Source organism: Anabrus simplex, chromosome 2 (genome assembly GCF_040414725.1).
Source record: "Anabrus simplex isolate iqAnaSimp1 chromosome 2, ASM4041472v1, whole genome shotgun sequence".
Lineage (NCBI taxonomy): Eukaryota > Metazoa > Arthropoda > Insecta > Orthoptera > Tettigoniidae > Anabrus > Anabrus simplex.
The window spans coordinates 674,913,656-674,930,624 of record NC_090266.1 but is presented as its reverse complement, the minus strand read 5'-3'; the positions used below and the strand labels follow the sequence as shown (position 1 = coordinate 674,930,624).

The window sequence follows — 16,969 nt, the reverse complement described above, 5'->3', positions numbered from 1 at the left end:
CTTTTGATAAGGTTAAGCATGATTGCTTAATAAATAAATGTTCTTCCTTTGGATTTTCTACTGCATTACAAAACTCATTGAGTATAGTATTTAAAGGATAGAACTCAGGATGTATGTTACAAAGGTCAAATTTGATGTGAATTCTGGAACTTTTAAAGGTTCTAACTTGGGGCCTTTGCCTTTTCCTATCTTGGTAATGACATACCGGAAACTATAACATCATCTGAAATTCTTATTTTTGCTGATGATATTAAAATATACAAATCTATTAAGACAGTATCTGACTGTCAACAACTTCAAAATGGTTTAGTTTCTCTTGTAGACTGCAGCAAACTTAAATAAAATTTTTACATAGGTAAATCGGTACCTTAGCCATGACATTTATTCTGAAGAAACGGAAGATTAAATATAACGATGCAATGCATATTGACATATTGATTCGTGTCAAGATGAAAATGGATTTAGGAATAACATTCAAATAAGATTTAAGATTCAACAACCATATTCCAAAAATTATGAATAATGCTCTCAAAATGTTAGGCTTCATTATATGGAATTCATTATCATTTCATCCAAAGACACTATTAACCTTGTTTAACTCATTTGACTTGAGTATGGCTCAATTATTTGGAGCCCAATGACCACAAAGAATATCAATCTTATCGAGAGTGCTCAACACTAGTTTTTAAACTTCATGACTTATAAAATCACATGAAATTACACAACCATCATAAATTATTCAGGTATACTGAAGCAAAATGCTGTGAATAGCTTGTGCCACAGATGAAGTTGCAAAGATTTTATTTTCCTGTATAAAATAATTAATTGTGTGATTGATGGCTCATACAAATTTAAGTCGATAACATTCTATGTGCCACATAAACTAATTCTTTCTATCAAAGGCTATGACTGAAATGCATAAGAAATCCCCAATTAACAGAGCAATAAGATTTTACAATAATGTTCATCCCCATGTATATATTTTTAGTATGACCGACATGTAACACTGTACTATTGAATATAGTTTAATAGATTATGCAGAATTTCTTTTAGAAAAGGGGAAAACTAGTATACACTAGTATAAATGTTGTAAACCACGCTTTTAAATGTATTCATTCCAAGTGGAAATCCTGTTAAAATAATTGTTTTAAATATTATACTAAATTTAATTTGAATTTATTAGTACTGTAATGTACCTAAATCATTTTGTTTTTTTAATACTGTGACTTGTGTGTCACAGGAATCAATTTTTAAGTTTACTCTAGCTGTATATTGTTTTTGTTTTAATTTGTAGTTCTAACGTATAAGTAACAGTTGTCATGAACATTGTAATAGGGTCTCATGAGCTGTTATGTTCACAATAAAATCAATCAATCAATCAATCAATCAATCAATCAATCAATCAATCAATCAATCAATCAATCAATCAATCAATCAATCAATCAATCAATCAATCAATCAATCAATCAATGAATGAATGAATGAATGAATGAATGAATGAATGAATGAATGAATGAATGAATGAATGAATAAATAAATAAATAAATAAATAAATAAATAAATAAATAAATAAATAAATAAATAAATCATCCAGGTCAACGGGGATGTTGCTGCCAACCTGCTTACTACAATAGGATCCATCACCTCGGTTTAAGCACCCTCCCCCCCCCTTTCAACACCACCCGCCTCAAAACATTTTTTTTTTTTGATATGGGCTTTACGTCGCACCGACACAGATAGGTCTTATGGCGACGACGGGATATGAAATTCCTAGGAGTTGGAAGGAAGCGGTCATGGCCTTAATTAAGGTACAGCCCCAGCATTTGCCTGGTGTGAAAATGGGCAACCACGGAAAACCATTTTCAGGGCTGCCGATAGAGGGATTCGAACCTACTCTCTCCCGGATGCAAGCTCACAGCCGCGCGCCTCTACGCGCACGAACAACTCGCCTGGTCCACAACACATTAAAGCTCCGCCTACTCCTACTCGCTATCTAATCCTCACCTTCATAATACAACGTGTAGACCCCACTATTACTGAAGATAACATCCTCGCAGAACTTGAAGTCGAAGGCATCCCCCCGAAAATATATTCAGGATAAAGAACTCAACAGGACCCACCTACATGGTTTGAATCCTTCTTCCAACACCTGAAGATGTAGACCGAGTACTGGCCAGCGGAATTTCAATCTACAGACACCATCACAAAGTGGAGCCATCCCGAGCCCCGCCACTACAATCCATCAGGTGTGAGTGATGTCTCATATATAATAACCACCATACCACACAGTGCTCAGCTAAACATTGTGTATGCGCACATTGCAGCCGACAGCTCTCTACAGGTTGCCCCAACATCCATCACCCTCCCCTGCGTCAAACTTGTGGAAACAATCACACAGCATATTCACGCCATTTCACAAGCTGGCCTGCACCTCCTCAAAACAGATCAGAGCTCATAGCTCCTATACGACCCATCGCCATGCACACACCACTCGACCATTCCCTCTTCCTAACACCTATAGTTGAAGATCTTCTCTGCTCTTTAACCATTTCCCTACTGAATATTTATCCCATCACAGATCGCTAGTGCTCACTCATCTACAAGCAGCGGCGAACAAAACATTCAACTTTCATTTTTCAACCACTCACTCAGGCTTAAACTCCCGCTTCAGTTTCAGACCTTTTGAAACTCTCATCTTAAAGCACTCCACATTCTCTAACTCCATCCGATAAGCTCAATCTTTCATACATTTCTTCACTCATACTGTAAACGTAACCACTCAAAATTATGATAGAAACTTGTTGGTGTGTCAGTGTGCTGGGAAATAAATTATTTTTGTATTTAAATACAGTTTTCTATTTTGATACATGTCCTTCCAGGTATAGGATCTCAAGAAAATTCCTAATATATAATTTCTTAAAACTGTAGATTGTATGTACATTGTAGATACAATAAAAGATGAAATAAATATGTAAATTGTAAAATCCTCAGGCATAGGCAAAATTCCTCTCCCATCCCCACCTCCTTCACATCACTTACCCACATCTTTCTTCCATCACATCTCCCCAACCCTCCCCCACCCTTACTCCAGAGAGAGGGCATAACCTACTAGGTGGCCTGCCCTACCCCTTCAGGTTGGGGATTGAAAACATTTATAAATAGATAAAAGCCTCCACTGTATGCACTAGCCATGCGTCTTAGTAGGTGTGCTACTTACCAACTGATGAGCCCAACTTAGCACACTGGTGCAAAACGCTGACAACCAAGAAAATTTATAATGTCCAATAACGGATCAACTAATATTGGTATTACAAGTGGTATGTTCTGAGCTGTCAGTGGAGATATGGCGTACAATGACATTAGGAGACGAATAAGTTTGAGTGGTGTCTTGAAAGGTAGGAAAGATCACAATATGAAGATCAAGTTGGTATTCAAGAGGACAAATTGGGGCGAATATTAATTTATAGGAAGGGGAGTTAGGGATTAGAATTACCTGCCAAGGGGGATGTTCAATAAATTTCCTATTTCTTTTCAAACCTTTAAGAAAAGGCAAGGGAAACAACAGATAGGTAATCTGCAACTTTGATGCCTGCCCTAAATGCAGATCAGGATTGATTGATTGATTGATTGATTGATTGATTGATTGATTGATTGATTGATTGATTGAAATTCAGCACATTAGGTGCATTAATAGTAAAATTACAAGTGTTTTGCCCTAGTGCCGCAGCAGACCATTCGGTTGGATTGCAGCACATTTCAGAAGTGCTGTCGGCTAGTACCACGTGGGACACAACACCAAGACTCCTATGTAGGACAACGCAAAGCTGTGTACTAGGGGAAGAATGTACCTCATTTTCTTTTACATCAAAAATTAAGTTCTGAAGGAATTCACAATTTAAAGTCATTGACTACTAAAGTTAAAAACATTCAAGCATTCTAGGTTTTAGCACTTTTGTAGCACTGGGCTCATCAGTTATATTACCATATACATTTCCAAGACCCAGGCGGCTAGTGCGATGCTAAAACACAATTGCAAACTTAATATGCACGAAAAAAACAATGATGATGCAATAGGGAAAATATATATCCCCACTTGTATATACGCCTGTCTGGCATTTTAACAAAAATTAAAGTTCCCGGAAGGGAACCAAAATATAATTTCTTTTATTATGCATGTTAAAAGTATTCAAGTTCCTTATGCCTTTTCAAACATAAATATTACCAGCGTTCTGCCTTTGTGCGGCAGAGTATTGCGCAGTTGGATTGCTAAACCTATCTAAGATGCCTGCGGTTAGTGCGCAGCTGGTGAAACACTGCAGGTTTCATGATGATAATGATGATGATGATGATGATTGTTGTTTTAAGGGGCCTAATATCTAGGTCATCGGCCCCTGATGGTATGAAATGAAGTGACAAATTAAAAGTTTTAAATCATCCACTGACCAAATATAAAAAAATGGCATGAAGAATGAATGGATGGATATGAATTTCAAACAATCAGTGGATCCTACCCAAAAACTACCATAAAAAATAGTATTACTGACCAAGAGACCACTTCTAAAGCACAATTCTGAATCGAGAATGCTTGTTGTCTAAAGGGGTCCAAAATACAGGTCAACAGCCCCGCATATTGGTACTTATCGCTAGTAAAGGATAACCATGGTTTTTATCTTGTTGCGGTACTAAACAAAAGTAGCCAAGACTCACGGTGTTCCATACATAATGATACTACTCACAAAGATTGGACGTCCTACAGGTAACGCAGACCTATGGTGTTTCTCACATAATGGCGCCACACATAGGCAACGCAAACCGCTGGTGTTTCTAGGTGTACTAATCACGGGTGCCGGTATTGCCGTGTTGTACCTCACATAGTGTGTACTAAGCACAGGCAATGCAGACCAAGGGTGCCGCTCACAAGGTTACGACTCACGGATATTGGAAAACCACTGTGACCCACGCTCTGCTGCTACTAATCACAAACCTATTTCGTACCTAATAAAGTGGTACTACTCGCAAGTAGAGGCAACCCATGGTGTTCCCTGCATGATGGTACTAATCAATAGTAGTTTCATGGTTCCAATACAATCATCCCTTGGTCGCCCCTGTTAGTCGCCTCTCACGACAGGCAGGTGATACCGTGGGTGTATTCTTCATCTGCATCCCCCACCCACAGGGGGTACTGCAGGTTTCCAATGTAGGAAAATACAGTTAGGGTTCAAATCAGAATTTATATAACTGCCTGCTTTATCCCCTTAAGTGGGATGCTCGGTACACTCCTGCTCACTCCCAGGAGGGGAGAAATTTCCCTGATCGATGGAAATATTTATTTACTTCATAAAAATCATTGATTAAAATAAACTATAGAAGTGGCCTAAAAGAAATATTTACTTGAATATAATATATTTAATTATTGAAAAATCCTATTATTTCAGTTTTCCATATTTTCTGCAAGAACATACTAAGTGCTTTTGTACTGTGTTACCAAGCTTGTTTGTTCCAAATAGCAAAGCTCTGGTTTTCTAATAAAGTAACTTATACCTACACTTTTTGTGCAGTTTACAAACAATCTCTGCCTGGAAGTTATTCGTCTACTGAGATAGTTTTTTGTAAAGGTAAATTGTTCTTTACGACATATAGATGTACTTATATGATTTCGAACGGAATAAATGATAATAGGAAATTTATGTTGAATTAGTTAGTGCTTTTGAGGGATCCAGTTTATATACCTACAGTGCATAGGTGACACATACATAGTATAACACTAAACTACAAGTATTATTTAGAATATTTACACTTTACATAGTGTTATGTCTTTTACAGCTGTTGACACGGAAGCAGATCATGCTATATACCGTGTCCCAACTTCGCATAATTTGTATGATTCAATTCCAAAATGCATCATTTTCTTGATATGTAAACTTTCCACCCCAGCCGCCCTTTCCATAACAAGCAGTTCTCATCAATAGACACTTTGCCATCAGGGTATAAGCTTCCAAAACATGTGCTACAGGAGGAAAAATACTGCCTTTATCTTGTACATTTTGAGAGAAACGTGCCCATTATGTGCCTCATTGTCATAGAAATATAAAACGTTGTGCAGGAAAAAAATCTCTTCTCTGTCATCAACTCATAGAATGTAGGCGTGGTCAACAAGCAATTGTGAGAAATATTTTGTCCTGATTTAGGTTTATTAACAATCACCTGCGGCAGCAGTGGGCTATGTTCTGAGCTAGATGCTAGCAAATCTCATAATTGTGGAGCTACAAAAGAAATTACAGGAAGTGTACATGAGAAATGAAGGCACTCATTCATATGTGGAGAATATTAAACCTGTAAATTGTGCAGTGATTGGCGATTCTATTGTATGAAATTTAGGACAGGAGAATAGTTCAGTGAAGGTGATGTGCTTGCCGTGAATTCAAGCGGATCGGTTGAACAGAAAAATAGAGGACAAATGCGGCAGGAATGAGGAAGTAGTAATTCTCCATGCAGGAACAAATGATTAAAAAAGGCAACTGACTGAATACATAATGGAGAACATTTATGATCTAGTGAACTTGTCTAAGAAAAAGTTCCTGAAGGCAAATTTTGTAATTAGTGGTACACTAAAGAGACCGGACATATCATGGAAGAAGTTTGGCCTGTTGAACGAAGATCTTCGGTGGGTGGAAGAAAGTACCAGATCACCCTTTTTGACAGCAAAAGTTGAATTGACGACAGGGACTTCAGCGGAGGTGATTTTACCTCAACCAGCGAGGAGTGGTGTGACTAGTAAACTCCTTTCAAGAGTTACCGTGTCCTTTTCCACCAAACTGGGTTTTTGCGCAGAAGGGGCAATCTAATGATGATCCACGATGGGAGCAGATTTAATGCAGGTACAGTGACAACAGGGACACCAAGGGTATATTGCGAGAAGCAGTGATACCGGATTGGGTAAATTTCTTAGATTGTTGCAAATAAATTGCAGAAGTATTGGTAATAAAACTGCAAAATTCAAAAACTTAGTTGATGTGAGTGACCCTGATATAATTGTGGGAATGGAAAGTTGGTTACCGGATAATATATAGGCTATAATTCGGAATTATAAATTTCTTACATTTAGACGGGATAGACGGTCGAAGGAGGGGGAGTTTTCATTTGTGATAGTTCAGAACTAAGCAATGTATTAAAACAGGTTCCGGATGACTGAGAAATATTTCAGATGGAGGTAAATTATGCACCCAGTAAACAAAATATATTCATAATTGGAGCTCATCGCCTTCCAAAATCAGGTTTAAACATCATCACTTGTCTTTAAGAATTGACATGTGCAAGTACAAGCTACAGGAAGGGAACTACAATTGCAGGGGCTCTAAATCTACCATCTCTAAACTGGGTTGTGCCAACATGGGGGAATGGGGGTGTTATCGCTAGAAGCATTTAAGTTATTAGAGTGGAATAATGACCTTCCCATGTCGTGATTTAATTAAGGGGATTTAGTGACCACAGTGCAGTGGTACTCGATCTCCCTTGGGGAACTTTTAATACCAGGCTTGCGAGAATTTCTAATACTATTTGGCGATATGCGAGAGGAGACTGTATGTTTTCAAAATTATTTGAGGTTATAATGTAATAATTGGCTAAACGAGGCAAGGGAATGGATGGCATTTAGGAGAATTCAAGGAATTTTAAATACTGGACTGAATAAATTCATCCCCACAAAGATAATAATTGAAAAGTCAGATCTGCTGAACATCCCCATGACTATTAGGAAGGTTAAATGTAAGACTAGGAGAGCACTCAACAGAGGAAATAATAATGATGCATGAAAAGACGAGTAGAGAAGTTTGGTGAAGCATTTGCTAGCAGAAAAGAAAGTGGCTGAAGAGAAATATTTTGACAATATACTAAATGGAAATCGAAATACCTGGGACCTTTTTTAAAAATATATACAAAGACTGAAGGGAGAGAACAATTCAATTCCCTCTCTTTGTATAGGAGGGGATTTATTGGCGATAACAGACATAGATAAAGCGGAAGCATTACGTAAACACTACGGAAATGTTTTTGATTTGGCGCACAGTTTTTTAAGGACAGTTAAATGAAAACGATTAATGTTTTTCCAAATTAAAGCTTGCCTTTGTACATTTTATCAAAAAATACATTTTCAGAAGGGATCCAAAATTTCTTTGACTGCAAATGTCAAATACATTCAACTTCTTTAGGCTTCTATATTTGTGGAATTTACAGCATTTCACTCTACTATGGCAGTGAGCTCATCAGTTGGATTTATATACGGTTCTAAGATGAGGGCTGTTAATGCACCACTGCAAGTCACCAATGTAGGACAATTCAGTAACAGTACATTAAGAGTAGTATGAATCTCCACGTGTATTTTGTGCTTGCCTTTTAATTTTATATCAGAAAATAAATTGGCAGAAATGAACCACAATTTAAATTTATGATTGAAAACGGTACACACATTCAACCTCTTTTGGCTTCTACAGTCATGAGACATCCAGTGTTTTACCTTACTGCGGCAGATTCCAAGATGCTGGTGGGTAATACACATTTGAGACACAACTACAAGCCTCATCTGTAGGACAATGCATTGATGGTACACTTGAGGATGTATGACTGCATGCCTTTGGCATTTAAATAAAAACTATGTTACCCAGATGAAACCAAGATTTAATATCATCTTTTCAAGTTTTAGTTTGTTTTTCAGCTTGGGCTCATTTGTTCAATTGCCACAACTGCACAACTGCAAGTCACCCATAGAGAAAACACAATGACAGTGTACCAGAGGAAGGATGTACTCCTTTTACATGAAAACCTGACTTGGATTTCATATTATTACCGGTAATTAGTTTGCCAGCAGGAAACATTAATGTAATGTCATTGATTACAAATTTTAAAACCACTCAACACCTTAAGGCCTTGTCAAATGTAAAATTACCCGCGTTCAATCATAGGATGGCTTGGGTTCAGGAGTTGATTGCCAAAACTTTCTAAGATGCAGGCAGCTAATGTGGTAGTGAGGCAACACTGCAAACCTTCTATCCAGGAAATTGCAGTGGCTGTGCACTAGGGGATGTCTTTACCTCTACGTGTTTCGACTTTTATATTAAAAAATTATGTTCGCAGAATGAAACCGTAATTTAACTACATCCACTGCGAATGTTAATGACATTCAGAACATTCAAAAACATTCAAGGGCGATAGACATAAAGCTGAAAATTACAAGCCAGTAAGTTCGACATGCATGCATGTAAGCTTTGGGAAGGCATTCTTTCTGATTATATAAGACATGTTTGCGAAATTAGTAACTGGTTCGATAGAAGGCAGTTTGGTTTTAGGAAAGGTTATTCCACTGAAGCTCAACTTGTAGGATTCCAACAAGATATAGCAGATATCTTGGATTCAGGAGGTCAAATGGACTGTATTGTGATTGACCTGTCTAAAGCATTTGATAGGGTGGATCATTGGAGCCCAAGGCAAAAATGAGCACAATTGGACTAGACAAAAGAATGACTGAATGGGTTGCTATATTTCTAGAAAACAGATCTCAGAGAATTAGAGTAGGCGAAGCTTTATCTGACCCTGTAATAATGAAGAGGAGAATTCTGCAAGGCAGTATGATTGGACCTTTATATTTTCTTATATATATATATAAATGAAATGAGTAAAGAAGTGGAATCAGAGGTAAGGCTTTTTGCGGATCATATAATTCTGTATAGAGCAATAAATAGGTTACAAGATTGCGAGCAACTGCAACGTGACCTCGATAATGTTGTGACATGGACAAAAGCAATTGTATGTTGATAAACGGGGTTAAAAGTCAGGTTGTGAGTTTCACAAATAGGAAAAGTCCTCTCAGTTTCAATGACTGCGTTCATGGGGTGAATGTTCCTTTTGGGGATCATTGTTAGTGTCTAGGTGTTAATATAAGGAAAGATCTTCATTGGGGTAATCACATAAATATGACTGTAAATAAAGGGTACAGTTCTCTGCACATGGTTATGAGGGTGTTTAGGAGTCGTAGTAAGGATGTAAAGGAGAGGGCATATAAGTCTCTGGTAAGACCCCAACTAGAGTATGGTTCCAGTGTATTGGACCCTCACCAGGATTACCAGATTCAAGAACTGGAAAAAATCCAAAGTAAAGCAGCTCGATTTGTTCTGGGTGATTTCCGACATAAGAGTAGCGTTACAAAAATGTTGCATGTTTGGGCTGGGAAGGACTGGGAGAAAGAAGATGAGCTGCTCGACCAAGTGGTATGTTTCAAGCTGACAGCGGGGAGATGGCGTGGAATGACATTAGCAGACGAATAAATTTGAGTGGCGTCTTTAAAAGTAGGAAAGTACACAATTTGAAGAAAAAGTTGGAATTCAAGAGGAAAGATCGGGGCAAATATTCATTTATGGGAAGGGGAGTTAGGGAATGGAGTAACTTACCAAGGGAGATGTTTAATAAATTCCCAAATTCTTTGAAATCATTTAAGAAAATGCTAGGAAAACAACAGATAGGGAATCGGCCACCTGGGTGACTGCCCTAATTACAGATCAGTATTGTTTGATTGACTTTACAGGTCTTAAACTGTGAAAAAGCATGCCTTTGGTGCTGGTATAGCATTGGGCTCATCAGTTGGGTCGCCACACATTTCGAAGACTCTGGCAGCTAGTGCAAAATTCAGACACACCTGCAAGTTTTCTGTATAGGAGAACGCAATGACAATGTACTAGGGGAAGTATGTAGGCTACCTCATTACCTCTATACCTACCTTTGGCGTTTATGCCAAAAATTAATCCCCGGCTGGAAGTCATAGTATAAATGCTTAGGTTGGAAATGTAAAAACAATCCACTTCATTAGGGCTTTTCAATACTGAAATTATCAGTGTTTTTCCCAATTGTCGTATTCTTCACATCATTTGGATTGCCACACTTACCCAGCACACTGGACCACAGTTCGTTTGTTCTGGCAAAATATTAACCCCACACAACCTCTCATTGGAAGGCTGTTGTCACCGTATAAAAAAAGGAAGTACCATAGGAATGAGAGACCCAGAATTGATGACATTCCCTCTGAATTACTGACTGCTTTAGGAAAGCCACCATTGTGAGGTTATTCCATTTAGTGTGTAAGATATATTAGACAGGAGAAGTGCCATCCAATTTTCAGCAGAGTGTAGTTATAGCTATTTCCAAGAAAGCCAGTGCTCACAAGTCTGGAATCTATGGTACCATTAGTTTAGTATCTCACACCCTGCAAAATGTTAACACATATTATTTTCAGAAGAATGGAAATACAAGTTGAAACTGAGTTGGAAGAAGATCAATTTGGCTTCAGAAGAAATACCGGAACACGTGAAGCAATCCTGATGTTGCGTCAGACCTTAGACGATCAAATTAAGGTCTCAGCTAAAAATCTAGAGAAGGCATTAGATAATGTTTATTTGACCCAGCTTTTTGGGATTCTGAAGGTTATCAGGATCAGGTAACGCGAATGACACATTACCTACAATCTATATCAAAATCAGTCTGCAGTCATAAGAATTGAGGGCTGTAAGAAATAAGCAGCAATCCACAAAGGAGTGAGGCAAGGCTGCAATTTGACCCCCCCCCCTCCTTTTCAATGTTATCTGGAGAAATTGCTGAATGGAATGGACAGAGACCTGGGTAAATAGTACAAGGTGAAAATAAACAAGTCTGAAACAAAAGTAAAGGAGTGCAGTCATAAGAATTCAGGTGATACAGGCAATAATAGATTAGGAAATGAAGTCTTATAAGAATAAGATGCATATTGTTATTTGGGTAGTAAAATAACTAAAGATGGCAGAATTAAGGAGGACAGAAAATGTAGGCTAGCAAAAGCAAGGAAAGCCTTTCATAAGGGAAGAATTTTACTCACCTGAAACATTGATATAGGAATTTGAAAAATGTCTTTCAATACTTTTGTCTGAAGCATAGCGTCATCTGGAAGTGAAATGTGGACAATTCCTCGCTCAGAAAGAAATAGAATAGGAGCCTTAGAAATGTCGTCTTACAGAAAAATGCTGAAGGTGAGATCGATAGATTGAATCATGAATGTAGAGATACCGATTTGAATTGGTCAGAGGAGATCGTTGTGGCTAAATTTGATGACGAGAAGAGAATACATAATAATGGGCAAATTTCACATTATTTCAATGTAATACGTACTGCAAAACAAGGTAAGATTTATTGTTATAAGCTGTTTTAGACTTTCAAAAATGCATTCAAGCACATTTAACCATGTTTATTAATATTTTAATGTAGATATATAATATGTTTTATTGAACTATTAGCATAAAATTTCATTTGGTTAGCGTATTTTACTGCTTAACATTAATCACTTCACAAGTATCAACAAAGCGCGCCTCATACGTGACTAAACATATATAAGAATGGAGCTTATTTTAACTGAATAGGCAAACGCGTATGGTAAACTATTCCTACATACTCATTACGCATTAGAAAAAGAAAAAAGATGAACTCATTTTATTATAATTATATGTATACATTGGGTCATTATATTATGTAATAAGAGTATTTAACATGTTATAATTTTAGCTATGTTGTAACATAAGAACTCTTAGCAAAAGTGTAATCAACATAATGTTGTTAAATTTCAGAGTATGTCATAAAGCTTTCAAGAATGAGGCATAACACAAAAATGCAAACATAAGATTCTAATGCAGCTGAGGATGACCTTGTAAGAGGTCGAAACCGGTCCTATTATACACATGATATTCTATCATACATGTGATAATAAATAAGTATTGATCAGGTGGAACTTTTTTTTCTTTTATGACATTTGGTGGCTATCAATACAGAACAAAAATGAAATTTATAAATCAAGATACTGCTACCCTATATCGACCTCCACCACCAGTCAATCAACCCCTTCCTCCAACGTCTTCCTTCATCCCATCACCTCTAACAGCTGACCTACTCCGACTTTTCACCACCTCATTATGCAACATCTCAGCCACGCTTCACCTCCTCCTTTCACACATTGGAACACCAGTTTGAACTTTCACTACTTCCTATCCCACATCTTCTCAACCAAGAAGCCCTAATCACTTCTCCACCTAATACCAAATCGCATTACCCACCTTCCTCAATTCTCACACCTCCCAGTTCTCTTCATTCTCCCAGCCCGAGTGAGAGCGTCACTCTCTAGGGGACCCGCCCCGCCCTTGGGCGGGGAATGAAAACGTGAAAACGAACGCCTCCACGGTATGCACTAGCCATGCGTCTTGGTAGGTGTGCTAGGTACCAACTGATGAGCCCAAACTAGCACACAGGGGCGAAACGCTGGCAACCAGGAATGAGTTGGCTAGAAAATTTATAATGTCCAATAACAGACTATTTATACATACATACATACATACATTATCATTATAGACTGTTATGCCTTTCAGCGTTCAGTCTGCAAGCCTCTGAGAATTTACTAAACGTCGCCACAATCCTCGATTTGCAACTAGTGTTGTGGCCTCATTTTGGTATTATAAATTTACTCATTCGGGACAAATATTTCAGATTCCCTATGCGAATCAAAATCTATATCAAGTGCTGCAGAAGTCAAGTCTTTACCATAGAGACATAGACACACTCCTCAAGGAATCTCTCGTGAAGACTGCAGAGGAGTACTGTGAAAAGTCCAGGAGAATGGCACTGAGGTTCAACAAATTGTGGGACGATTGCAAGGGTCTCCAGGAGATGATACAGGGTCATCTTCATAATTTTTCAGAGCAGCCACGTACAAAGAGAGGGACTTCTGAAGAGAAAACCTTTGCTTTGGCTGCGTAGAATAGGAGCAAAAAAATGTACTGATTTCTTCTGTGCTTAATGACTCTACCCAGTTAAAGGTCTTTACATGGACTCTTGATGAACATCCCATTACAGCGGGGCCTAAGTGAAATTCTTCTTCAACACTTGAAGAGTGTCATGGAGAAGCTACAAGAAGATGACTCCTGATGTTTGATGAGATGGCTCTGCAGCTTGGGTTTTACTACGATGACAACAAGGGATATATTGTAGGATATCAGGATTATGGTACGGTACTTCAGGAGTATGGTATTCCACATAGGAACAACCAGAGTGCTGCTCATGCTCTTGTATTCATGATTCAGGGTATCAGACAAAACTGTTTTATTTTCCTTCTCTAAAGGCTGCACAAGAGCAGTAGTGCTTGTAAACCTTATACAGTATGCTGTGAGAACCATATTTCACCATGAGGTTCTTGTTGTTTCTACTGTCTCTGACAAGCACCCTATAACTAATGATGGCAGAAGTAAGGAGGATATAAAATGCAGACTAGCACAAGTGAGGAATTCCTTTCTTAATAAAAGTAATCTGCTCACTTTGAACATTGATATAGGATTTAAAAAGATATTTCTGAAGACATTCATCTGGAGTGTGCATTGCATGGAGGTGAAACATGAACAAAATATATCTCCAGAAGAAAGACAATAGAAGCTTTTAAAATGTGGTGTTATGGAAGAATGCTGAAGGTGAAATGGACAGATTGAAGATGTTCAGCAGGTTTCTGAGGGAAGTGTAGGTGATAAGAATGGTAGGGATAGACCAAGGCAAGAATATGACAAGCAGATTAGAGCAGACGATGGATGTAACAAGTTACATAGAAATGAAAATTTTAGCACAGGATAGGGTGACACTGAACGCTGCATCAAACCAGACTATGGACTGATGACTCAAACACGAGCACTGTTACAGGAATGGAGAGACTGTGTTCTTCACTGAAGGTTTCTTTCATGTACATGAACCTTTGGCATTTGAACTGAGATTCCCAGGAGAATTTGGTGAATGGTAAATGTGGTAACAATGATTCTCCAAACTTCATTCACTTCATAGCTGTACTGAAAAGTGCAGTGTTACATGAATCGGGGTCACAACAACTGAAAGGGAAAACTGCAAATACGATAATGGTTTATTACTGAGCAATCTTCAGACTTTCTTGGGAGGGCCTCACATTCAGCATTGGAGGAGAATCTGAGCAATCTGTGGAAGAATCCAAGATTCCTGCAGTGAATCAACTAACTAGTAGAAAATTCAAATTGTCCTAAAAGTCCACAGTAGTACATTAGAGTAATATCATATGAAGGTCTACAGACAGGCACCTCTGTGTGAGTATGTGTGTAGGTGTGTACGGGTGTGTGTGCATGTGTGTGCAAGTGTGTGCATGCGCACGCACGCGCGCTTTTGTTGTGAAGCAGGTACTACATGACTTTGAATGCTCATGGTCTCAAGGTTTATTAACCTGTAGCATTGAGGAAAGGAGCTCGGACAAAAAGTTTATTGAGCTGTGTGAGATGGGTGGTGGAATAAACCATCTTACTTTCCCAAGTAGAGTGCATGAATACCTTTACGATCTGCAAGAGATAACTTCAGAAAATGTGGGAAAACATAGGCCATAAAAAGAAATGTGCAGGATTTAGCGAGTAAGATTTGGACTCTTTTCTTGCTAGTTGCTTTACTTCGCACCGACACAGATAGGTCTTATGGCGATGATGGGACGGGAAAGGGCTAGGAGTGGGAAGGAAGCGGCCATGGCCTTAATTATGGTACAGCCCCAGGATTTGCCTGGTGTGAAAATGGGAACCCACGGAAAACCATTTTCAGAGCTGCCGACAGTGGGGTTCGAACCTACTATCTCCCGAATACTGGATACTGGCCGCACTTAAGCGACTGCAGCTATCGAGATCGGTGATTTGGACTCTTTGCCAAAAATTTGATTGAACTAAGGTGAAGGGACTCCATGAAGAAAGTCCACTTTCTGGCCGACTGGAAATACAAATGAAACTTTTCTTTATAATGTCTGGTAACTGGCACAGGTGTAAGTTCCCTGTTAACCATGACTGTGTCACGTATGATCACTGCCGTGGGATTAACTTCTCTATAAAACATTTCTGTGTAATGTGTGTTCAGTGGCGCTGGATTAAGTTAGCCATAAATCGTTTCTGTGTAACATGTGGTCACTAGTGTGGGATTAAGTTCTCTGTAAACCATTTCTGTGTAAAGTGTCGTAACTGGCAAAGGATTAATTTCCTCATAAACCACCCCTGTCTAACAAGAGGTCATTGGCATTGGATTCAATTCCCTGTAAACAGTTTCCATGTAAAATGCAGTCACTGGTTAGAGATTAAGTTCCCTTTAAAACATTTATTTGTAATGTGTCTTCACTAACGCAGGATTAATTTCCCTGTGAATCATTTCTGGGTAATGTGTGGTCACTGGTTCTGAATTAACTTCCATGTAAACCATTTCTGTATAACCTGTCTCATCACCATCATCACCATAATTAAGGTTTTGCCTTGTGTTTTGATATTTGTCAACTTGATTGAGCTTACGTATAGTACCGGTACAAAATATATTGAACTTTGAAGTATCAATTCACTGATCCTTTTTGTTGTACCTTCTGGCTGTACATTTGCTTTTGTTGCTATTTTCTTATATACTGTTATGTGACCGTATTTTGTGATTGTAAGAGATGTGAGTAGCTAACTTGATGCTGTGTTTCTTACATTCCATGTTTATATTTTTGAGTGTAGGAAGTGAAATCAGAATTATAGGCATTCTTAGTGTTAAGAAATATTATTATGACCATAAATTTCTCTTGTGTTGAACTAGTAGTTGCCAGTATATATCTGTGTTTGTGTTTATGTATTTACGTGCTTCTTACGCGTTCTTTTGAATATACCGCAAATGTGTGCATACATTCAAAGTACAAACTGTGTATATACATTATGGTGTGTTTTACTTCTTCGTTCCATACATCGTCGTACTATTGTCACGCCTCTTATTTTGCGGCTGGGTGGCTCTCTACACTTCCCCATCTCAGCCGGGCCAATCAATGATAATTGGGCAGACGCCTCGTTGGCTGTCGCCTTCCTTCTCATCATGTATGCTGTTCTTATCAAGGGCGTCGACACATCCCTCTCCG

General features: G+C 38.3%; 1 protein-coding gene across 3 annotated transcripts in view; it reads left to right on the top strand.

Moving 5' to 3' along the window:
* LOC136863636 (uncharacterized) overlaps positions 1 to 16,969 on the top strand; it is a 191,210-nt gene that overhangs the window by 147,821 nt on the left and 26,420 nt on the right. The window lies entirely within an intron of this gene.